Source organism: Pipistrellus hanaki (genome assembly GCF_964339955.1).
Source record: "Pipistrellus hanaki genome assembly, chromosome: 15".
Lineage (NCBI taxonomy): Eukaryota > Metazoa > Chordata > Mammalia > Chiroptera > Vespertilionidae > Pipistrellus > Pipistrellus hanaki.
Genome location: NC_140517.1, coordinates 40,112,847 through 40,138,963, shown reverse-complemented (window position 1 = coordinate 40,138,963; position 26,117 = coordinate 40,112,847). Strand labels below are relative to the sequence as shown.

At 46.3% G+C, this 26,117-nt stretch overlaps 1 pseudogene across 1 annotated transcript; it reads left to right on the top strand.

The window, feature by feature from the left end:
• Window positions 1-17,042: 17,042 nt before the first annotated feature.
• On the top strand, window positions 17,043-25,611 carry LOC311633874 (cell adhesion molecule CEACAM1-like; annotated as a pseudogene). Its single transcript has 8 exons — window positions 17,043-17,122; window positions 17,970-18,326; window positions 19,766-19,900; window positions 21,831-22,109; window positions 22,511-22,765; window positions 24,109-24,360; window positions 25,334-25,411; window positions 25,607-25,611. The product of its transcript is annotated as a cell adhesion molecule CEACAM1-like (transcript).
• The last annotated feature ends 506 nt before the right edge of the window (window positions 25,612-26,117 follow it).

Sequence of the window (26,117 nt, the reverse complement as noted above, 5' to 3'; positions counted from 1 at the left end):
CTTTAAGCCAGGGGTCTTCAAACTATGGCCCGCGGGCCACATGCGGCCCGCAGAGGAGTCTGATCCGGCCCGCCAGGTTTTTTGAGCAGTGAGCGCAGCCGAGGTGTTACAGTAGGAATTAGTAGTTCATATAGTCCGGCCCTCCAGCTCTCTGAGGGACCGTGATCTGGCCGCCACTTTAAAAAGTTTGAGGACCCCTGCTAAGCCATCCCAGAGGCTCCGTATGCTATCCTCACACTTTTTGATTCTTCTTTCTTTTTGAATCTCTGGTTGGGTGATTTTTGCTTTCTTATATTCCAGATCTTTGGTTTGATTCTTGGGGCACATTGATCTATAGTTGAGTTTCTGTACATTCTTTATTTCAGACTGTGTATGCTTAATTTCTGGCTGGTCTTTTCTATATTTTTGGTATTCTCATTAAGGTCTTTGAAGGTCTCACAAAGCTTCTTGGAGGTCTCATCAAGTTTCTAAAAGGTTTTTAGAAGATCCTTTATATATATATATATATATATATATATATATATATATATATATATTGATTTTACACAGAAAGGAAGGAAGAGGGATAAAGAGCTAGAAACATCTATGAGAGAGAAACATTCACCAGCCGCCTCCTACACACCCCCTACTGGGGATGTGCCCTCAACCAATGTACATGCCCTTGACCGGAATCAAACCTGGGACTTTTCAGACTGCAGACTGACGCTCTATCCACTGAGCCAAACTGGTTTTGGCAAGAAGATTCTTGAGTAACCTTATAAATGTGATTCTGAACTCTGTGTTGTCCAGTAGTTTACTTTCCTCAATCTCTCCCATTCGTGACATGCTTCTGTGTCTCCTCATTTTGGCTGCCTCCCTGTGTTGATGGAGTGGCTTTGTGTGGTCGATGACCTATAGGGGTCAGTAGCTCAGCTTCCCCAATCACCTGAGGTGGTCGCTTTTGCTATATCCCTTTGTGGGCTGAGTGCAAAGTCTTGGTGTAATTAAGCCTTGATTGCTGTTGGAATACTGGGAGGAATTGACTCCAGGCCAATTTTCTGTGAGGACCTGATGTTCTATAAAGGAAGAACTGCTGCGCTGGAGACACACTTTGTTTCAGTGGGGCTTTGATGCTCACTGAGGCTGCCTCTCAAATGTATCACCCATGGGTGTGAGGGGTTAAAACTGAGCACTAGGAACACTGGCTTCTGGATCTCCAATGGGGTGCAGTTCAGCTACTGCATCCTGTAGGAGCTACAGCGTGAACCACAGTCCTCTCCTCAGTTGCAGTTTAACCTAACCTTTGCTAGGTTAAACTGCAACTGAGAGGGCCATTCGTATGCAAAAGCCACAGTTTGGAGCTTGGATGTGTTGTGAGGGGCAGAGTCTCAAGGCAGAGTCTCAATGTGTCACTAGGCTGGGGCATGGCCAAAAGCAATGGCTGGCCATCAGATGCCTCTCTGACCCATGTCCCTGTTCCCCACATCTCGCACCACAGCACAGCAAACAAATATTCTTGCGTGAAGCTTTGCAAGCCACCTACCCTCACTTTCTGACATGATGGCAGACAGTCTAGTCTCTCCCCCAGAAACTGGATTTCAGAGAGATCAGGAGCTTATCTCTCTTCGCGTTGAAGAAAGCAACACCTTCCGCCAGCCAGGATCTGCCGCCAGCCCATATCGCAGCCCATCTTCATTCTCCCTTTTATGCTTTTTTACGAGAAGGTTTTGCTTATTCTTTTTTTGTTTAGTTTTTTCACTTGCTTTGTTTTTGCTTATTTTACTTCTGTTTTCCTTTACCTCGCTTAATATTAGTTGGTGTTGTAGTTTGTATTAACTTCCAAGTACTTGTTGCTGGCATTTGCTTGGGTTAATTGTTGTTTACTGGAGTTTTCTCCCCATATATATATAGTTGGTTCCCCTTTTCTCTCTTCATCTCATTCTTGTCTCTCTTACTTTTTTTTTTTCTTTTCCTAATTTCATTTTGACACTCCTCTTTTTTTTTTCTTTCTTTTTACTCTTCTTCTTTCTCTCCTATTCCCTAATTTGCCTTTGTCTAGTGGTCACCTATATTGGAGGTCATTAATATCATGAATACATTTCTATTTAGTGCCTTGTGTGTTGTAATTGGTTGTGTTGTATTTTGAACCTTTAAATTAACGCAGAAAAGACAGAACTACATAACCAAACATTCTGAGAAGAAAGACCATGGGGAGACAAAGAAACAGCTCGCACATGAAAGAAAATCAGGCATCACCAGAAAAGGAAGTAAACAAAATAGAGGCAAGCAACCTGTCAGAGCAAGAATTCAGAGAAATGGTCATAAGGTGGATGAAAAGAATGGAAGACAAATTTGACAATATAAGTAAGAACCAAATGGAAATGAAGAAGAACCAAAAAGAAAGGAAAAAATAGCATCGCTGTTGTAAAGAACTCAATAGAAAGCATCAAGAGTAGACTAGAAGCAAAGGACTGCATCAGTGAGCTAGAAGACAAGATGAAAAAAAAAATACCCAAGAAGAGCAGCTCCTAGGAAAAAAAATTTTAAAGTATGGGGGGGGGGGGCACAATGGTATATATACAGAGATAATAATTTAATGAAAAATAAATAAATAAATAAAAATAAAAATGCATAGCTTTTGAAAAAAAAAAAACAGGAGGAGAGCATAAGGGAACTTTGGGACAACACAAAACAAAACATCACCTGCAAAATGTCAAATGCTTCATAGAAAAAGCATTTGACAAAATACAACACCCTTTCTTGAAAAAAACTCTCTGTTTAAAGAAATAATGACAAAATCCAACACCCTTGGTTGATAAAAACTCTGTTTAAAGAAATAATGACAAAATCAACACACTTTCTTGATAAAAAATCTGTTTAAAGAAACATTATTTCTTTAAACAGAGTTTTTCTATGAAAAAGCATTTGACAAATTGATTTGACTATGTGATTTTCTATCTCTCAATTTGTTTATGTGATGTATCACATTTATTGATTTGCAGATATTGAACTATCTGCAAAGGTGGGAATAGAAGGATCATACCCCAACATAATAAAAGCTATATATGATAATCCCACAGCAAACATTATACTCAGTGGGCAAAAACTAAAACCATTTCCCGTAAGAACAGGAAGAAGACAGGGATGCCCACACTCACCACTCCTGTTTGACATAGTAATGGAAGTATTAGCCATTGCAATTAGACAAGAAGAAGAAATAAAAAGCATCCAAATTGGAAAAGAGGAAGTAAAGCTGTCCTTATTTGCAGATGACATGATATTGTACTTAAAAAACCTGAAAGACTCCATTAAAAAAAAAACCACTAATAGACTTACTAAATGAATTCAGCAATGTAGCAGGATACAAAATTAATGCCAAGAAATCTATGGCCTTTCTATGCACCAATAGTGAACTTAAAGAGAGACTAAAAAAGCAATCCCATATTTCATTGCACCAAAAAAATGAAGACACCTAGGAATAAACTTAACTAAGGAGGTAAAAGACCTATATGCAGAAAACTACATGACACTGTAAAAAGAGATAGAGGAAGATGTAAACAGATGGAAGAAAATACCATGTTCATGGATTGGTAAAATCAACATAATTAAAATGTCCATACTAGCCAAAGCAATATATAGATTCAATGCACTCCCCATTAAAATACCAATGGCATATTTCACAGACCTAGAACAAACTTTCCAAAAATTCATTTGGAATAAAAAAAGACCCCAAATAGCCATAGCAATCCTGAGAAAGAAGAATAAAGTAGGAGAGATCTCAATACCAGATTTCAAGCTGTATTACTAAGCCACTGTTCTCAAAACAGCCTGGTACTGGCACAAGAACAGACATATAGATCAATGGAATAGAATAGAGAATTCAAATATCAACCCAAACCACTATGCTCAATATTTGACAAAGGAGGCATGAGCATACAATGGAGTCAAGACAGTCTCTTCAATAAATGGTGTTGGGAAAATTGGACAGATAACATGCAAAAAAATGAAACTAGATTACCAACTTATACCGTACACAAAAAATAAACTCAAAATGGATATAGGACTTAAACATAAGACTGGAAACCATAAAAATAATAGAGGCATCCACAGGCAGGAAAATCTCAGACATATGCCAAAAGAACTTCTTCACTGCTACTGCTCCTAGGAAAATGCAAGCTAAAGAGAAAATAAACAAATGGGACTACATCAAAATAAAAAGCTTTTTTTACAGCAAATGAAACCATCAACAAAACAACAAGAAAACCCACTGTATGGGAGAACATATTTACAAATGTTATCATTGATAAAGGTTTAATCTCAACTACAGGCAGCTTATACAACTTAATGAGAAAAAAAAAAGAAAAAAAAACGATAAATGATCCAATAAAAAAAAATGGGCAGTGGACCTAAATAGAATCTTTTTGAAAGAAGACAGAAGGAATGCCAAGAGATACTCAAAGTCACTTATTATCCAAGAGATGCAAAACAAAACAACAATGCAATACCATCTCACACCTGTCAGAATGGTTATCATCAACAAATCAACAAATGACAAGTGTTGTCAAGGATGTGAAGAAAAGGAACACTCATGTACTGCTGGTAGGAATGCAGACTGGTGCAGCCACTGTGGAGAACAGTATGGAGTTTTCTTAAAAAACTGAAAATGGAACTCCCATTTGACCCAGTAATCCCACTCCTAGGAATATATCCTAAGAAACTAGAGACACCAATCAGAAAGCATATATGCACCCCTGTGTTCATAGCAGTACAACTTACAATAGCTAAGATTTAGAAACAGCCTAGGTTCCCATCAACAGATGACTGGATCAGAAAACTATGGTACATCTATACAATGGAATACTATGCGTCCATAAAAAGAAGGAATTCTTTTCTTTTTTTTTTAAATATATTTTATTGATTTTCTACAGAGAGCAAGGGAGAGAGATAGAGAGCTAGAAACGTCAATGAGAGAGAAACATAGACCAGCTGCCTCTTGCACACCCCCTACCGGGGATGTGCCCGCAACCAATGTACATGCCCTTGACGGGTATCGAACCTGGGACCTTTCAGTCTGCAGACCGACACTCTACCACTGAGCCAAACCGGTTTTGGCATAAGGAATTCTTACCATTGCAGCAACCTGGATAGAATTAGAGAGCATTATGCTAAGTGAAATAAGCCAGTCAATGAAAGAAAAATACAACATGATCTCACTCATTTATGGATAATAAAGAACATTATAAACCGATTAACAAAAAGGTAGATACAGAATCAGTAAAGCATCAAACTACAGCAGGATGGTTAGGGAGAGGTGGGGGAGATAAGAGATCAACTGAAGGACTTGTATGCATGCATATAAGCATAAACAATGGACGCAAAATGCTGGGGGTGGTGAGAGCAAGTATGGGAATAGGGTAGGGAGGACAATGGTAAGATATGTACACATATAATCCTATCTAATGAAAAAGCAATATGCAAATTAACCATCACTCATCAATAGCCAGAAGCCACGCCCACCAGCCAATCAGATGTAGTATGCAAATTAACCCAACCAAGATGGCTAGAGCCACAGAGAGCAGTTGAGAGACTTGGGTTTCCCTGGCAATAGAGAAAACCAAACTTTCCACACACCTGAGCCAGCCTAGACCTCCACTCAAAAATACCAAGTTTCAATTATTGAAGATAAATCCCAAGAAAAATGGTGGCAGCCATGGAGCTGGAGAGAACATGCTAAGGTTGCCCCCAGCAACAGAAAAAGCCAAGTTTTCCACCTGCACTGGCCAGCCTAGGCCTCTACTCAAGGTTACAAAGTTTCAATTATAGAAGGTAAACAAATCCAAACAGAAATGGCAGCAGCCACAGAACAAGCAGGGGACTTGGCTTTGCTCCAGACTACAAAGTTTCAATTGTAGAGGGCTTCTGCTTGGGTCACCAGGGGATGTGGCTGACCTGCAAACCACCACAGGTCCCTCGCTCAGGCTACCCCACGCCCCACGGAAACCCCCACCCTGATCCAGGACACCCTTCAGTAAAACCAGCCAACCCCACCCATGCACCAGGACTCTATCCTATCTAATAAAAGAGTAATATGCAGATTGACCATGATCCTGCCCCCACGTGGACACAAGATGGCCACCACAAGATTGCCAGCAGGGGAGGGCAATTGGGAGGCACCAGGCCTGCAAAGGAGGACAGTTCAGAGGGACCAGGTCTGCAAGGGAGGGCAGTTGGAGGTGATCAACCCTGCAGAGGAGGGCAGTTAGGGGTGACCATGCTGGCAGAGGAGGGAAGTTGGGGGCAAACAGGCTGGCAGGGGAGCAGTTAGATATCAATCAGGCTAGCATGGGAGTGGTTAGGAGGTGATCAGGCTGGTAGGCAGAAGCTGTTAGGGGCAATCAGGAAGGCAGGCAGGCAGGCAGTTGGGAGCCAGCAGTCCTGGATTGTGAGAGGGATCCCAGAATGGAGAGGGTGCAGTCTGGGCTGAGGGACACCCCCCACCCTGTGCACGAATTTCATGCACTTGGTCTCTAGTACCTTAATAAAAAAATGGAAAAAATTAAAAATAAAGAAATAGCATATGTCCTAAAATGGAAGATGAGTCATTTTATGAGTTTTATAAAGACAAACATTGCCATGTTGCCACTTGGAAATATCCCTGCATTTATTCTGCTTTTGGTGTATTTCACCAGAGACTAAACTAAAACTTTAACCAAGATATTCGAGGATGAAAATGCAGTGAATACTCAATAGCTATGGTATATCATTTCATTTTTTTTTTTACCATTTCATTATTTTAATTAACTAGAACTGTTTTCAACTCTAGAAAAGACTGCTTTGAATAGTGTGTCCATGTGTATTATTATTCATTTTGTTATAAAATAATTAGATATTTAAAATAAAAACAATTTGATATCAGAAGAAAAAAAAAAGAATTGATGCAGGACTGAGTGGGAAAGGACTGAGGCCTCAGCTGGGAGCACTGAAGGGGAGGAAATGGAATGTTCCCAGGGAAAATACTGGATTCTTCAGAGGAAAGGCTCTGGCATACTGACTCAGCTGCAGGTGCTAAGCAGGCTGTGTGCCTCCTGCTGGCCCTCATCTCACAGCTCCCACCTCCAAGAATAAGGCTCTCTCCTCACATCCACCTGCCCTCCCTCACCTGGGCTCCTTCATGGTCCACTCTACATGAAGGGGCTCTGGATGCCTGTCTTGCACTACAGGGAGGGAGAAGAGGCTGAGTTCCCCACAGTCAACCCAGCAGTGGTGTCCTGAGGAGGGTGGAGAGGTTCAGGAAAGTCTTCACCCTACCACTTCCTGGGGCGTGATCTGAAGTTGATGCCAAATGCGACACCACCTGCTCCCTCGAGTGTGAGAGAACCTTCCTTCAGTGCCATAGGCTCATGACCATTGTCCCCTGTGACCACCCCTTGTGCAGGAACATCTGGGCCTGGGTGTCTATCCTATATTTTCCACTCTCTCTCTATAATGACTTAGGACCTGGGGATGGTTCCAGGTCCCCAGTCCATACTCCACACCCCAATGTGGGCTTCTGCCCTGGGGACCCTGATGTCTCAAGCAGGAGCTACACCCTGAACAAATCTAGAGTATTTGAAGGGTGGAGCTGTTGAGTAAAAACACGCATTTATTTGTCTCAGGTGATGGAAAAGGTCCCAGGAGCTCAAGGAGGAGTGTGGGTGCCCTCTAGTGGCTTATTCTTGCTAGAAAAGGAGAGAAAAGGACAGGAGAGTTGAGAGATTGGGGCTGACCTTGGTCAGAGGACACATTCAGGTTCAGCAGGAGGCATAGTTAAAGGTGATGACTGATGGCTGCCTTAGCTCACTGGCTGGAAGACTGGGTTGTGAAAGGGTGTGCCCACAAATCAGAGTGACACCAGTGGGTCGTACTTCAAAGTTGGGTGAAGAAAATTCAGTAGACACTGTGAAGAGAAAATACCTCTTAACAAATCTATATGCCGTGCCATTAGACAGCCTACTCTGATGTTCTCACCATCTCAAGCATCTTAGCAGTCTATGCAGTCATTTCTATCATTAGGAAGAAACATCTTATTAAGAAGAAAATTGCATCATAGGAGTTTCTCTATATTTTCAGAATCACACTCTGTGACAACCATAACTTAAAAATGCATTTATGCCACCCAAATGGACAGTGTCAGGTCTCCTTCCTAGCACCTGTGGGCTGACAACCGCTGTGCCCATCCCTGGGCCCCTCTCTGAACTACAAGACTTTCAATGTTCCCTCATTAAGGAGTTGGGTGGGGGTCTTTGTAGTGTCCTCACCATTCGTCCTCCACCTCTCAGACGGGGCAGAATCTGTTGTCCACCCTTGGGTGTGATAACTAAATTGCTGACCTCTATTTCTATCCTTCCTCCACCCCAACACGTGATTTTGAGGGAAAAGTTCTCAAAAACTGCCCTGGCCCACCCAGAACAGCCCTCCAACTTCAGCACCATCATCATCATCAGCCAGAAGCTTTTGGACACTTTCTTTTCATTGGTGGTCATATGCTTTCCAGGGAAAATGTGGCTCTCTCTGAACAGGGATGAGTAACACATGGACAGAGGGAAATGGCATTAGTGTTCACAGATGTTGACCTATGTGAACACTTAAAATCACTGGAGAGTCCACACAAAGTCCACATTCTTGAACTAACACATGGATCATGGCTGGCTTTCTCCATTTCCCATGAGCTAAACTACAGAAAGTGTTATCAGTGATGAACTAGAAAAGTAAAACCTGCATCACAATTACTGGTGAATTGAAAATGGTTATTTGCTTTCTTCTAAAGTAGGGGTGTCGAACTCAATCAGAGAAGGGGCCAAAATCTAAAATCCAGCCTAAATCGCGGGCCGAATGGTTTACTGAACAGTCATAAACTGACAATGTCATAAACTGACAGCGGAGTGCAGTGATGACAGCGCGGTGCGGGCCACATTGCAAGGCCTGGCAGGCTGGATTTGGCCCGCGGGCCTTGTGTTTGACATATGTGTTCTAAAGGATATTTCAGTGCATTGTTTTCATTTTATGATGATGTAAGAGTTCCCTTCTATCAAGAGGCTAGCTACATTTTTTTATTTTATTGATTTTACACAGAGAGGAATTGAGAGGGACAGAGTTAGAAACGTCGATGAGAGAGAAACATCGACCAGCTGCCTCCTGCTCACCCCCCACTGGGGATGTGCCCGCAACCAAGGTACATGCCCTTGACCGGAATCGAACCCGGGACTCTTCAGTCCGCAGGCCGACGTTCTATCCAGTGAGCCAAACCAGCTTCGGCGCTAGCTACATTTTTAAGACAACTTTTATTGTTCACAGTAGTACAGATGTCCCCTACTGCGCCCTTTCCCCGCTTCCACCCGGCCATTGCCCCAGCCCAAACCTTCACCCCATGATTGCCTGTGTCCATGGGCTATGCATATATGTTTTTTTGGTTAATCTCTTCTAGTCACCCCAACTCCCTCCCATCTGAGATCTGGTCCATGTACCCGTGCCTCAGCACCTATTTTGTGTGTCAGTAGGAATTATTACTCTTTATCCCTTTAAACCATAAAAGAAAAACTAGAGGAGGCTAGGGAATTCTCACCCAGATCCCACCACCTCCCCACCAGCAGAAGGATGAGCTAACTCCTAAATTGCGTGGCCCTTAAGATAGAGGTGTGTGCCCTGTATGCTGTCCCTGAGCTCTGATGTCCCTGCATCCACTGCCACTGATTGGTTGGTCTGTCCTGAGGCATAAAGAGTCCATGCCCTTTTTATGATCCAATGGGGGCCTTCGGGCTAGTCCATAGACAGCAGAAAGCTCTGGAAACCAAATCACTGCATGAAAGCACCCACAGGGCTCTCAGCTCTCAGGGAAGCTCCTGGGTGCTCCCGGGTGCACCCTGAGACCACTTGCCACCCACCATGATAGGACCTGCCAGTCCCCACAGGTGGTGGTTACTCAGACCTGGAGGCCCTTTCCCATGAGGTGGCCCTGATCCCAGCACCTGCACCTGCCTCGGACATCCAGAGGTTGACTGATGCCATTTGTAGTTTTGAGTGGCCAGACCTTGCGCTACAGAGGCCGTGCTGAGCAAGGAGGGAATCAGGAGTCTGAGGATGAGGGACCCTATAGTGAGAGCAGGAGGCAGAGCCAGGGCACTGACATCTAAGATAACCCCTGATGACAGATGGGAAGGTCCAGTCCTTATGTTAGGGAGAGACTCTGAACAGAAGCCTCATTTCAGCAACAATGTCGGTGAAGATGAGACAGAAGCCAGATTGATACCCATCTCTGCCTGTCTGCACCCTCACATGGCTTCACATACACCTTTAATTAAATAATTGAAACCACACAATTAAAGCCTGGCACCTGCCCTCTTATCCTACCACCTGAGACATCTGTGGTCAGAGCATGTTTCTCGAGACCAGGGCCTGGTGTCAGCATGGATGGGGTCAGCAAGGGCCCTAGTTTGTCCCAAAAAGGGAGGGCAGGGCTCTCCTAACATTGAGGGGTCAGATCCCCATTCATTCCTCCAAAACCACAGCCCTCCCCACCTCTGCCTGCTGAGTGACATGTCATCTCTCCAGGTGGGTCTTGGTGGCAGCCTGTGTCCTTCCTCTTCTCAGTGACACCTGACCTGGCACAAATTCTGGACTCTGGACCCAGGTGGAGTTACTACCACAGGAGGAAAGAGCCCACCTTTACCTCAAAGGAAGTCAGAGGGCAAATCCCTGTGCCCTAAGGTCCTGATCTGTGGGGTCACCTCGCTGTGTCTCTAAAAACATCTCACTAGCCCATGATGTCCTTGGGAGCTTCCCGAACAGGAAAGGTCAGGAGAACCCAGAATCCAGGGGACTTCAACCTCAGAGGGACTGAGGGTCCCAGGTGGGGGGAGGACCTCCTCTCAGGGTCCCTGCTGAGTCTCCAGGTGGAGCTGCTCCAGATATGGGACCCAGTGGGAAGGCCTAGAGCAGATGACAGTGAGGGACACAGATGACTTGGATGCAGTGTCCCAATGCTATGATGGGGACACACAGGGCATCCTAGGCATCAGAGCCCCAGGCAAGCACCCTCTATTGGAAGCCCCACAGGAGCCCTCAACAGGCCCTTCCTTGAAACCACAGAGACAGCGAGCTCCTCTGGGGTGGTAGTTCTACTGACACTGCAACCAGGGTCCTCTGTGGACAACCACCACCCTCTGCCTTAGCTCACCATACACTGGGATGAAGTTGGGCAGCCTGGGACCCACAGTGACTGGCCACTCATCCTGGAGGTCAAAGCCCACCCCTGCACAGGGCTCAGAATCAGCTGCAAGCGCAGGTCAACTTATGCCCTCCAGGGGGCGACATTGGGATACACAGACAACAGGAAATTAACATAGGAGCCTGGTTTTGATGAAGGAGATGGAAAAAGAGCCTGATGTCCATATCACAGGCCCTTCTGGGCCCCTCCTATGTGTCCACTTTTCCCCACAGGCTCCTTCTAGGGGCTAGGAGCACCAGCTCTCTCAGGGAGAGTGGGCACCTTGTGCAGCTCTTCACTTCCTACAGCATACCACCATGGAGAAGGCAGGGTGACCACAAGCAAGTTCCTCATGCAGAGGACAGAAGCTGCCTCAAGAGCCAGGGAGCTCACAGCCACATGACCTCCCACAACAATCCCCTCTTCCCAGAACACACAGGACCCCCTCTTCCCCATCCCCAACTGAAGGTCTTACTGAGATTCCTAATCCTGGAACTCTGTCCCTGGAAGCAGAAACAGGCTGATGACACCCGAAGACAGAGGTGGATCCCCTCACCAGTCATCATTCGGACGACCCCTTCTCACCCCCAGAGTCAACTCTGTGACCTTCCTGTTGGGAGGAAATGCAACCTTTCCAGCAGTTTGAGAACACGGGGAAGGTGTGGTGCCAGCTGGGTTTCTGTGTCACACAAATAAACAATCCCCTGGGTTTAGGGATCTCTGGTGCTCTCTGTGTAGTGCTGACAGACCAATGGGCAGGACACAGCACAGGCCAAGGGTGAGGTTAAGTGGGTAGATTGTCCTTTTAGGGAGCAGGGATCTCCATCAGCCATGCCATTGAAAGTGCTTTGCAGGCCAGTATGAGCAGCATCTCTTGACAACTTGTTAGATGGGGACTGTACTGTCCACCAAACACCTTTTGAGTCACAATCTGCATTGTTAATAGGACCTGCAGACCCTCTCTGTGAACATCTCCACATCACAGGGTCTCATTCTGGCTGGGCACCCACCTAGCTGGGCAGCTGCCAAAGCAGCATTTCTAAGGTGTCACCTGGGCATTGAAATCTTTAGAAAGTTCCTTAGATGATATGATACACAAAGCGGTGGCATCCCTGTGACAAGAATCCCTGATGCTGCCCCAGGCTTTTGCTCCAAAGATAAGAGCCAAATGAGGATGAGAGAAGTGGTGGAAAGGATATTGTGCACTCCACACAGAGCTGCGGGAGACACCCGGGATACGTGCACCCCAAGCTTCTGCTTGTCCAAGTGTGAGCAGTGGCATGGCACCAGGTGTTAACCTACAGAATTAGACCTTCAGTTCAGCTACCTCGGTACTTGACTTCAGCTAACAGAAGAATTCAGAGTCAAGAACTCAAATTATAAGGGACAGTTTATTTAGAAAGTCGTAGAGGTAGAAGTGAGCTATAGAAGAAATGGGCTCAGAAACTAGTTACAGAAGAAAAAAAGAAAAAAAAAAGAACTCTTGAAGCTTGGGAGAAAGAAAACAAAGCTAAGCACCTTGAGGAAAGAAATGGGTAGGGAAAGGCACAGGTATGCCCCAGAGAGTAGGAAGAGAGATACTGTGATCTACTTTTTCTTTTTCTTTTTTTAGGGGGTAAGGGAGATGTGTGAGAGGGGGAGGCGGGGCTTTCTTTCTATTAGTACCTATAAAATAAAAACAATTTATGAAAATATTTCCCTTTTTTAGCAAAACCGGTTTGGCTCAGTGGATAGTGTGAGCCTACGGACTGAAGGGTCCCAGGTTTGGTTCCAGTCAGGGACATGTGCCTTTGTTGTGGGCACATCCTCAGTGGGGGCTGTGCAGGAGGCGGCTGATCAATGTTCTCTCTCATCTATGTTTCTGACTTTCTATCCCTCTCCCTTCCTCTCGTTAAAAAATCAATAACATATAGACAAAATATATATTTCCCTTTTCAAAGATAATCTTTGTAAAAAATACACACCCATAATTGTTACAATACATACCCTTGTATATACATTGGACATTATAAAAGTATTTAAGAATCACATCCTATGAAAGTTAGGAAAAGAAACATTTTCTCCAATCTTGGTCATATATTGTGACATTCATTTCCTTAAACTACATTGTTGAAATAAAATGTCTCTAGCTTCCAGGCCAAAGGGATTTAACTTTCAAGGCCCCATAGGTGCTTTTATTTGTGCAAGGTCAAGAATCGGGAGAAGGTTCCCTGAGCATCAATTTACCTTAGGTAGGTCAACCAGTGGTTTACTTTTCATACTTTATCATGGAACTAACGGCATCGGGGGGAATAGGACATTGGAACCCATCTTGGGCAGGTCCCCTCCCTAGCATTCCCATTTAGGTAGTATGGCTCCAACAAGAGGATTTTTTTTTTAAATAAATCTTTATTGTTCAGATTATTACAGGTGTTCCTCTCCCCCAACCCCAAAAGCTCCCCTCCACCTGGTTCCTAACCCCACCCCACACCCTTACCCCTGCCATGTCTTCATCCATAGGTGTAAGATTTTTGTCCAATCTCTTCCCGCACCCCTCAGACCCCTTTCCCCCTGTGAATTGTTACTCCAATCCCTTTTTCTGACCTTGATTCTATTATATTCACCAGTCCATTTTGTTCTTCAGATTTTTTTTTATTCTCTTGATTTTTAGATTCACTTGTTGGTATGTATGTATTTGATGCAATTTTTGTTGTTCATAATATTTTATCTTTACCTTTTTCTTCTTCTTCCACTTCTTAAAGAATACCCTTCAACATTTCATGTAATCCTAGTTTGGTGTTGATGAACTCATTTAGCTTATTCTTGTCTGTGAAGCTCTTTGTCTGACCTTGAATTCTGAATGATAGCTTTTCTGGGTAGAGTAATTTTAGTTGTAGGTTCTTATTGTTCATCATTTTGAATATTTCTTGCCACTCGCTTCTGGCCTACATAGTTTCTATTGAGAAATCAGCTGACAATCATATGGGTACCCACTTGTAGGTAACTAGTTGTTTTTCTCTTGCTGCTTGTAAGATTTTCTCTTTGTCTTTTGCACTTCGCATTTTAATTATGATGTATCTTGGTGTGGTCCTCTTTGGATTCCTCTTGTATGGGGTCCTGTGCACTTCCTGAACTTGTAAGTCTATTTCTTTCACCAGGTAGGGAAAGTTTTCTGTCATTATTTCTTCCAATAAGCCTTCAATATCCTGCACACTCTCTTCTTCTGGCACCCCAAAATTCCGGATGTTGGTATGCTTTAAGGAGGCTCCTTACACTATCCTCACACTTTTGGATTCTTCTTTCTTTCTGCCTATCTCCTTGGGTGATTTTTGACTTTCTTATATTCCAGATCTTTGGTTTGGTTCTTGGAGCATGTTGATCTATAGTTAAGTTTCTGTATATTCTTTATTTCAGACTTTGTATGCTTAATTTCTGCATGGTCCTTTTCCATTTTTTTTGGTATTCTCATTAAGGTCCTTAAAGGTCTCTCAGAGCTTCTTGGAGGTCTCATCAAGTTTCTCAAAGGTTTTTAGAAGATTCCTGAGTAATCTTATAAATGTGATACTGAACTGTGTGTTGTCCAGTAGTTTACTCTCCTCCATCTCTTCCATTCGTGTCATGTTTCTGTGTCTTCTCATTTTGTCTGCCTCCCTGTATTGATGAAGTGGCTTTGTGTGGTCAGTGACCTATAGGGACCAGTAGCTCAGCTTCCCCAATCACCTCAGATGGTTGCTTTTGCTATATCCCTTTGTGGGCTTAGTGCAAAGTCTTGGTGTAAAAAAGTCTTAGTGCAAAGCCTTGATTGCTGTTGGTACACTGGGAGCAACTGACCTCGCGGCCAATTGTCTGTGAGGACCTGCTGTGTCTATAAAGGAAGAACTGCTGTGCTGGAGACACACCTTGTTTCAGTGGGGCTTTGGTGCTCACCGAGACCATCTCCTGAATGTATCGCTTATGGGTGTGAGGGATTGAAACTGAGCACTAGAACTCTGGTTTCTGGGTCTCAATGAGGTGCAGTTCAGCTACTGTCTGAGGCCAGTATTGTCACAGGAGCTACAGCATGAACAACAGTCCTGCCCTCCTTGGATCTGTTTGCCCCAGGTTGCAATTTTGCTAAACTGCAACAGAGAGGGCCATTCATATGCAAAAGCTGCTGCTTGGAGCTTGTGTGTGTTTGTAGGTTTTTGCGGGACAGAGTCTCAGGGCAAAGCCTCAGGGCTTCACTAGGCTGGGGCATGGTCAATAGCGATGGCTGTCCGTCCGTGCCTCTCCGATGGTGTCCTGCTGTCCCCATGTCCCGGCATCTCCCCGTGTGTCGCACCACAGTACAACAAACAATCTCAGCTCTGCAAGCAAGCCAGACTCACTTTCCGACCTGATAGCAGACAATCTAGCCCCTCCCCAGAAACTAGATTTCAGAGAGATCAGGAGCTTGTCTCTCTTTGGGTTGAAGAAAGCACTGCCCTCCACCAGCCGGGATCCACCGCCAGCCTATATCGTGTCCACGCCCTCCTACCTGTTTTTCACTGCTTGTGCCCTGGATTCTCCACTTTCTCTTTCAGTCTAGTTATAGGGCTTCCTCTCAGCCAGCTTTTCCTTGGTTTTGGGGAGATAGACATTTGTTTTAGTTTTTTGAAATTGTTGTGCAAGGCAGCCATTTAGGAGTGTTTGCTACGCTGCCATCTTCGTTCCCTATACAAGAGTATTTTTAACCCTTGAGCTCTAAAATGCTGATTCTATACTAGTAATTATCTAAGATACTTGCAGAATGATCCTATATTGTGAATTAGGGTAAAGTTATGAAAGTGTGACTCCCTAAATAGCTTCATTTAGGATTTGACAGGTGGGGAGTATTTGGAACTATCGGTACACCAAAAATTCCCTCTTGGAACTATTGGAGAAGATCCTTTCTTCTTAAGGCATAAACCTCAGAAGCCAAGCTCCTTCTTACTTTAGAAGAAGGTCCTACCTCTTGAGGGTAGTTATCTGTAGGTCTCAGGGAAGGATCCCAATAAAATATTTATCAGCTTTCCAGGTGCATCCTTTCAGGGTTGAAAGTCAATGCAGTAGATCCTGATATCAGCAATGTTCACACTCATCTGGTTTTGCTGCTTTTCTGGGCCTGGAGCTGAAACACAACTGAAGCCTAGGTGTATTTGATGCCAATCTGTGAACTTCATCCTGAAGGGCTATTCTTAGGTCCTCTAGTTTATTTCCTCTAATGGCATCTAACCCACATGACTAAGAATATGCCAGGGAGAAAAGGTCAGGGAGGGCCTGAACCACATGACCAGTGATATGAAAGGTCAGAGGGTCTAAACTGCAAAACCAGGATATGCTCCGGGAGGAAAGGTTACCCAGGGAGCAAGGTCCCATTCCAGTTTTGCACAATGCCAAAAACCTGGACTTTCCATTCTGGTGACCTTTCCTATTGTCCTTCTCTGCTCAGGCCTAACTGCCTACTACGCAAGCAAGGTTTGTGTGTGTGTGTGTGTGTGTGTCTTTGTGTGTTTGTATTTGTGTGTGTGTGTGTGTGTGTGTGTGTGTGCGTGTGTGTGTGTGTGTGTACATGGGGAGGAGTCACTATGGGAAAAGGTAGAAGCCTCAGCAGTTACAGGAAATGACAATGAAAAGGAAAGAAGAGGGGAAGCAGGAATAATAGGAGGGCAGGGAGAAACCTGAGTACAGACTCCACCCCTGACCCACCTGACCAGGGAAGTGATCTTGGCCCAGGAGGAGACTCAGGGCACAGGGAAGGAGGAACAGCACATCTCACCACCAGGACAGTGGTGCTTGTGAGCATTTCTGGAATCCAAGCTCTTCCCACAGAGGGAGGGACCGAGCAGGAAGCAGACACCATGGATTCCCCCTCAGCCCCTGCCCACAGAGGACTTCTCCCCAGTCAGGGGCTCCTGCTGGCTGGTGAGAGGGGACACTACCTGATGGTGGATGGGAGGAGGATAGGCACAGACTAGCTGGGGAATCCTGGTGAAACAAAAACAAGGGGGATTCTGTCTGTACTTGAGGGGAGAAGACAGGGGAGCACAATAGGATGGGGGAGGGGACTCAGCAACAGGAAAATGATGTGGAAAGGATGTGACACAGGAAAACCTCAATGACTGTTCATTTCCCAACTTACTGATCACTGAGAGTTGAATGCTGAAAACTTCAGATATTAACAAATTATCTGAGCAGATGGGAGATTTAACCAGAGGCACTAAATATTGTCCTTACCACCAAGCTAAGAAATGGGCAGATACACCCAAGGAGGTACAGGAACCTGCTACACTCACTCATTCACCCACAGGCACTAATAGCCTGTTGGAGGCACTGGGTGTGCAACACGGTCATGCAAGCCCCTAGCCTCATGAAGCTCATGTTCTTTGGGAAGAGGCAGACAAGGGAAGATCTGGATATGATGTCAGGTTCCCCCTACTGCCCTGCAAGGAACAGCCCAGGGACAGGTCAAAAAGTGAAGACAGAGGACTTTAGAGGAGGAGATCAGTAAAGGGGTTTTCTAAGGACACCCTGAGTGTCAGAAGGGGTCTGAGGGCAGACATCTGGTTAACAATATTCAAAACACAGGAAATAATATGTTCAGAGGTGCTGAAGTCATGGTGGCCATGCTGCTGACCTTGACCACAGGAGACACACACACATGCTCTGAGCAAGGCTGAGAGATGAAGAGACCTGTTCAGGACCCATGGACTCATCTCTCCTTCCCAATACAGAGCTCCAAATATTGATCAATTTCTCTCTTCCCTCCTAGCCTCACTCCTAACCTTCTGGAGCCTGCCCACCACTGCCCAGCTCACTATGGATTCAGTGCCGCCCAATGCTGTTGAAGGGCAGGATGTGCTTCTACGTGTCCACAACCTGCCTGGGAATGTTGCAGCCTATCACTGGTACAAAGGGACAATATGGGAAACTTTTAGAATTGTAACATATATAATAGGGACTCAAATTATTACCTATGGGCCTGCATACAGCGATAGAGAGACAATATACCCCAATGGATCCCTCCTACTCCAGAAGGTCACCCTGAACGACACAGGAAAATACGTCCTACAAGTCATGCTAATAGATTATGCTAACAAAATTGTAACTGGAGAGCTCCATGTATACCGTGAATAAATGCTCTCTAACCTCTGGGTGCCGGGTGAGTGAACTCTACTTCACACACAGGACTGACAGCCCTGGACTCTCCTCCATCCCCCTCTGCATTACGTTTTGGGCATTTAGTGCAGGACATACACAGTGGAAACAAACTTTCTATGATCAGAGTTCCCTTCCTGGATTCCATCCCCGTAGATATTCTCCTCAGAGAGAAGTCTGATGGGAGTGACTCAGCACAGGGAGACTCAGCAGAGTCTCAGTCCAGCCCCTAGCCCCTTTCCCATGACCATAACACTGAGAAAACCCTGCAGAGCTTGCTCACACCCTAGCCTAAAGGGACCTTGGAACCCTCACAGAGAAGCTCAGCCTTGGAACCCCTCCCAGACCTTTGTCTCAGGGCTCCTGACTCCAGGGAACCTGGGGAGCCTGGGTCAGGTTGGGTTTGACCTCCAGCAGGGCTGGGTGGGACCTGTGGCTCTACTCCTGCTCACCAGCCAGGGCTCAGCCCCAAGAGCCACATCAGAACAGGGTCAGAGCTTAGTCCTTCAGATAAGCCGGTGTCAGGAGAGTGCACATAGACAAAATACCTTGTACCATAGCTGACTCTTATGAGGGACTTATGAGACTCTGGAGGGAAGTCAGGTCTCCAGGAGGGAACAGAGGGAAGAAAATGCTCCTGACAGCTCCTTTTCACCAGGGGTCAGCCCAGGAATTCTCTCTCTTGGAGGCAAATAATGGCAGTGGCCATGTCAGTCAGTGTGTCCTCCATACTGGGCTTGAGATTAAGTACTCAGGGAAGTTTTAAGGTCAATTCACAGACAACATGGTAATCCAGAGTCCATTTAGCATTTGTTCTCTTTTTATTCAGGGGAAACGGAGGCACAGTGTGATACAGCCATTGCATCAGGCTCACACAGACACAGCAGGTCCTTCACAGCCACAGCCCACCCTCTCCTCCACCACGAGGGTCTTAGGTATCTGTGGACTCTGAGACCAGCCATTGGTTCAGTGCTTTTTCTTAGCAGTCCCAGCTCAAAGTAGATTTCCTGGTCTGGTGAGAAAGCAAGTGGATAATTAATTTTCACTCTGGAATCAAATTACCTACAATAACATTCAGACTCAGTGCTGGGAATGCCCTGGCCTCAGGTTACCCACCACCCCTCCCTGCACTGGACTTAAAACCACTTATACGTTTCCTGAAGTGTTGGCGTCACTCCCATTAGCTATGAAGAAAGGGACTTTGACTTCTTACTCTCCACTGTACACCTGCTACCAGCTCAGGGACCAGCAGTCACTTGTGCTTTCATGAAAGAGGGAAGGAATGATGGTGACTGATGACAGAATGAATGAATGAGTGAATGAATGAGAGATGCATAATGGCTACAAAGACTGGAACCTCGATGCAGAGTCCTGAAAGGTTTTAGCCACACCTGTTCCCTGTCCCTACAGGTGCTAAGAGACATGTTCATCTCTCTGACCACCTGTCCCTGAAGCCCCCTCAGGAGCCAAGTCCCTTGGTGACTGTGGAGCTGTTCCACTATAAAAAGGTTTTCCAGGCTGCACTGCTTCTGCCCTGGGGTGGCTGTGGGCTTTTTGAAGTCACCTGTGACCACCCACTGCTCACCCAGGACATTCTGCCTCTCTCTTCTCCTTCCGGGTCCCTTATCTGATTCCTACTTCATGCCAGAGACACAGCCCTGCTCTGCTCTAGTTCCTCCACTGTGCAGTCTCTCCAGATTTTCCTGCCAACACCTGTGTCCAAGCCCACCTTCCCGAGCAATAGAAGAGGACACAGAAATCAGTTGGAGCAGCATCCCCGGCCCCCTCATGAGCCAGTTTCCCAGGTCACCAGGAGAAAGAGCTTCTGCGGGGCCCCATCAGGGCTCCTATTCCCCAGGAGGCCCACAAGAGGAACAGGCCACATGACAGGGGCATGTAAATCATTGAACTGCTTTCTACATGACTCAACCAGGAAGTCAACAGCAGAAGGACAGGTCTGAGCCCCCAAAGCTCATGGGTTCACTTCATTCCTGACTGGTGATTCACACCCTTGTCCTGGTGAGGTTCCCATTCCTCTCATTGGTTCCTGAGACCTTCTCAGGGTGGGCCTGGTGACCCTGCACCATCTGACGGGTTCACTGCTTGTTTCACACACATGTGTCATGAAGACACCTTGACCATAGGGTGGGATCCTCTCAGACTGTTAGATCTACCAGCCACTCTTCTTTCTTTTAGATCTGCCCATTTGAATGAATATGACTCAGCTCCTGTTGTTTCCCGTGTTAGAAATATAAGGAAGAGCACAGGCCACATGTCATGTGGGGGCTTCTCCCCAACTGCCTGACTGTCCCTGAAAACAGGGACGGACCGTCTTTCTAAGCTTACTAAACATGGCAAATGTCTTTTTCCCAATCTGGTGTCATCCCTCACATTATACATCAGGGACACCTGGACTCATTCCCCACCTCACACCAACACCCTCCCCTCCTCACCCAATCACTTCTGTTCTCTAAACAGGACTCACCTTCTCTCCATCTCAGGGAGTTCCTGATTTCAAACCCACTGTGGCATTTTCCTTTGGTCACAGTGTGACCTGATTGGATGGCAGTACTTGGTCTATGACGTTTGTGCTCTAGACAGAGATTACTCCAAAAACTGAAATTACAACTTTGAGGCATGAGTGATTTTCACATATTCTTTCACAGTTTAACTTAAAATCTATCTCTTAACTGCCAAACACAAATAGTCCCTGAGGGCCATATTTTCAGCAAGTTCATGCTCCTCCACCTTCCACAAGTCCTCCTTCTATACATGCTATTGCCTGCGTGTTGAGGAAGGATCCCTGCCCTCTGCAGTGGCAGAAAGGACATTACAGACCAAGACCAGAGAGCATGGCTCTGCTGTCACTGCCAGCCAGCTCCCCTGTCCCTCACTCTTGACTAAATCATGGACCTGCAGCCTGTGTAATTAATTGTCCACCAGAATTGCTTCTGGTCTACCATGTATTGTTTATGCTCAGACACCCGTTCCAGGCCCCACTTGCTCAGTCCTCTCGGGGTTTAAGGACTATCGGGTGGTCCATCATTACTCATGTCTAGGTTAACCCTGGAAAGTGAGGCTTCAGTGGAAACACATCTCAACACAGAAATGTAGGTCTTTGTAGCTGGAAGGGACACAGCACCTGCACATTCCAGGTGAGCACAAGGACCCTAGTCAGCTGGTCAGTGAGGAAACAGGGAAGGTGCGGTGGGGTCTCTACCTTTCAATCCTGTGTCTCTCTGTGATCAAACCCTGATAGTTGTCTGATTCCTGAGAAAGCCTCTGCTTTTCTCCCAGACATAGAGCAGTTGGCCTTACAATCTCCTAGCACTCAGCTCCTCATGCATTTGTTTCTCTTGTGATGCACAGACCAGCTTATTTCTTTAAGAACTCTAGTTTGCCGAGAGGCAAAAATTCTGATTGAAGAAGCCTTTGGAGGCCTCAATGGGCAATGTTCTCTCTGTTGTCGGCACAGCGGTGTTACCCAAACCCAACATCACAAGCAACAACTCCAACCCGGAGGAGCATAGGGACCCTGTTGTGTTAACGTGTGAACCTCAGACTGAGAACACCACCTAACTGTGGTTGATCAACAGATAGAGTCTCCAGGACAGTGCCAGGCTGCAGCTGTCCAAGGACAACAGGGCCCTCACTTTACTCCTTGTCACAAGGAAAGACACAGGACCCTATGAGTGTGAAACCCAGAACCTTGTGAGTGCCGGCCGCAGTGACCCATTCATCATGAATGTTCTCTGTGAGTAACTTCTGTTCCTGCCTGGACCAAGCTGTCGACCTGAATCCACACTGCCTGAGACCAGGCTACATCCGTCCCTCTCAGGTGAATAGACCCCCACTCTAAATGCCCAGGGTGGCCATCTGTTCCTGGACCAGGCACATCTGGGCAGGCTCAGTCTTGAGCCAAGACTGGGAGGGGGTGGGATGCTCCTGTCTGGAGAGGCTCAGAGTTAACAAGATTTCATGGGACAAACAGGTTATTGTCTCAGACTCAGGCTCAGTGAACACAGGGGCTATGGTTGGGAATTTTTAAAACCAGCCTGTGCCCCAGCTCAGAGGGAGAGTGTGGCCCTTACACAGACCAGGACCTTCCTCTTCCCTCTGGTTACATCATGTGTGGCTGTGTTCTCTCTGCTCCAGATGGCCCGGACACCCCCACCATTTCCCCCTCCGACTCCCATTACCTTCGTGGGACAAACCTCGGCCTCTCCTGCCAGGCAGCCTCTAACCCGCCTGCACGGTATTCTTGGATTATCAATGGGAGGCCCCAGCAACACACACAAGAGCTTTTTATCCCCAACCTCACTGCACATGACAGTAGATCCTTTACCTGCCTTGCCCATAACTCTGTCACTGGCCTCAAAAGGACCACGGGCAAGAGTATCACAGTCTATGGTAAGTGCCTCCTGAACCATCGGCACCAGGCTGTGTAATGCCGGTCTGTCTGCTTTTCAGAACAGAGCCTAGAGGATGCTGTCTCTCATACTGGGCCATGGACAAAAACAAATCACAGTCTTCCCCTGAACCCTCCCACTACATCTCTGTGGACTCTCCTCCCCCTGCTCTTTTGATTCATTATGGTAGAGCTGGGATCCAGCCATGGAAAGTGAGGAGGGGGATCCCTCAGCCCCAGAAAGAGTCAAGTGGTAGAGGGAACTTCCCAGAGGGGAAAACAAAGGTCCTCAAGTTGCTTTTTCTGTCACTAACACTTTCCTTCTGTCACCTCTTGTCTGTTACCTGCTCCATATGCTACAAGGAACATACAAGGCTTTGAACAAGCTCACCTCTTTTCCCCAAACTAAAGGAGGAAACCACCTCTGAGGTAGGGTAATCAGGTCAGACCCCTGCTCCATGAGCTGCTCCAGGCTCACCTGGTGACTGGTTGCTCTGTGCTCTCTGTTGTGGGGCAGGAGTCCCTGGTGATGGGGCATGAATGGTCTGTCCTCTGACTGGCCAAATCATGTCACCCATCTACATTGTGGCCTCCCTCAGACCAGACATTGAGCCACGGGGTAGACCCTTCTGAGCTGTGTTCCTACTCTGCAGTCACCTGCTGTACAACACTGTGCAACATGAGCCTATGTGACATGCCTACGGACCGCAGTGAATGGTGGTGTTACCTGACAAGTAGGTAGATTCATGGGACAGAAGGAGCAGTGCCACAAACTGTGTAGTTTAGAGAGGAAGCTAAGACTACCAGGCTTTTGTTTAGACTGATTACTTCTCTCTAGTGACTTCCTTCTCCCTGATATTCTATCCACAGGCCAGGGAGTGAATGTCCTATTCAGACAAAGAAATCCTTTAGATTGGAACTTCTCCAAGTCCTAAGGTCATAGCTGGGCCATTCTCATTCTCAAATAAATTATTTAACAAAAGGGAAATGCCTTCCCATCTCTATGTGTAGCTACCATACCAGAGAGGGGATGTGATTACTTAGAAAGTCACAGAAAGGTCTGGGAAAGAGTCACATAGAACTAAATGGGTGGAAAATGCCACCTGATGATGAAGATGCTGGACACACGATAAGGCTCCCGATGCTAATACCTCATATGTCCAGGGAGACAGGTGAGGGGTTACCCAAAGTTGATCTAGTCTGTCACCTACACCAAGATCGTCACCCTGCAAAGGTCAGAGTGCTCCTCTGGTGACCTTTACAGAGCTCACTGTGGCCTGTGAGTGGCTGACATCTATGAGGAAGGAGCCCACTCTCAATCACTTACCTCCTATGTTCTCCACAGAGCCAGTGAGGAAGCCTGCCCTCCTAGCCAGCAAAGCCACAGTCACAGAGCATTAGGACACCGTGGTCCTGACCTGCCTCTCAAATGACATGGGAATCTCCATCCGGTGGCTCTTCAAGAACCAGATTCTCCTGCTCACGGACAGGATGAAGCTGTCCCAGGACAACAGCACCCTCACCATTGTCCCCGTCAGGACGGAGGATGCTGGGAGTTATCAGTGTGAGGTCTTCAACCCCATCAGTTCCGGCAAAAGTGACCCCTCCAGGCTGGATGTGCAATCTGAAGTTTCCCACTTGCCTTTGTATATTGCATAGAATAGGGGGTGAGATGGATGAAAGCCTTGAGGAGGTGAGAGCCTTCTTCAGAGCTTATAGAGCACACGGGTAAGGACCCCAGGATTAGACAAATCTTGTCATTGTCTTAGTTCCATGAGTATTAGCTGTCCATGAGTATGAGGAAGGATCTCACTCGCCTGAGCCTCAGTTTCCTCATCTCTAACCTAGAATAAAACAGCAGAAACTAAACACCATTATTAGAGTATTTATTGTGAGGTTAATGAGAATAAACTCCTCAGCCAGGGTCATGCTCAGTCAGTACTCATTCAATATAACTATTATTTTTGCTATTTTTATGGTTGTCAGTAGCTGTACAGTCAAGCAGAACTCAGTGAAAATGTTGTTTATCACTCACCAGTTCTGTGACTTCCAGCCATTTATTAAGCACCTCCCATCCCAGATTCTGTTTGTGCTTAGTGGGATGACACCCCCATCCCTCATGGGACTGGAAGGTTCAGAGGACATGAAGGTTTAGTATTTCCCACCCTGCCTGGACCATCAAAAACACTCAGCACATTCTAATTACTCATCAGCACTGAGTTGGCAGGTAAGGTGCCCGCTAAGACCGTCCATAGTGATGGAAAAGAAGAAACAGGGGTAAGAGACAGAATATGTGAGGGAAAGAGGAGTAAAGAGGAAAATTACCAGGACATGGGAATGGTGGGTGTGAAAATATAAACATAGTTACAGCAAATGGAAGGTTTCAAATGTGCAAACCAGAGAAGTATGCAACCTCCAGAAGTGGATGTCAGGAGGACAGACACACCCAAACCTCACCGACTAGGTGGCAGTTCCTTCCTCCCTCACCAGGCCTCCCCTGCAAGGCCCCTCCTGGTTTCCCCTGAATGGACTTGGGCCTTCAATCCTCCCCCTTTCCCTTCTCCTTTCAGCAGAACAAACCTACATGGACTACTCTGTGGGGACCATTGTTGTCAGTGTGATTGGGGTGCTCATCATGGTGGCTCTGGGTACCTCCCTGGGCTACCCTATTTCCCTGAAAATAAGACAGTGTCTTATTTTTTTTTTCTCCCAAAGTTGTGCTAGGTCTTATTTTCGAAGGATGTCTTATTTTCTGGGAAACACGGTATTTCCTATACCTCAGGAGGACTAGGAGGTACCATGGCATTGCCTCACCCTCACCCTAATCCTGTCCCCTAACCCAGGCTGACCCCCAGCAGAGCCCAGGCCTGGAGGACAAAGGCCCCGTCCTCACAGGGTTCTGGGCCAGCTCCCTCTGGCCTCCCAGCTTCCCTATGGATGTCCTTAATTCTCCATCCAGCACCTCCCTCACCAGCTGCTGACCAGGTGGTTTCCTCAACAGCTTCCTCACCTATAAATGAGGCATGATTAAGAAACTGTGCCCTCAGGACTGACCTGGTTCCCTCACTCACCTTCAGCAGTGCTGGCAGATAGTAAGTGCTCTGTAATGCACATCCTATGGTTTATCTAAGTCCACCCTCCCAGGTGAGGGGATGGGCTGCCTCAGGGTCTCAAAGTCATCCTGGCCAAGGACACACAGCTGAGGGTGGAAGAGTCTGGACAAGCAGGGTTGGATCAAATGCTACCACAAAGTCATTTTGGTTACTACAACCCTGATGTGTGAGACAGGCAGACAGCAGAGCCTGTGGTGTGGATTTTGCCTCTAGGTCAGGTGGATGGGGACAGCACAGGCCA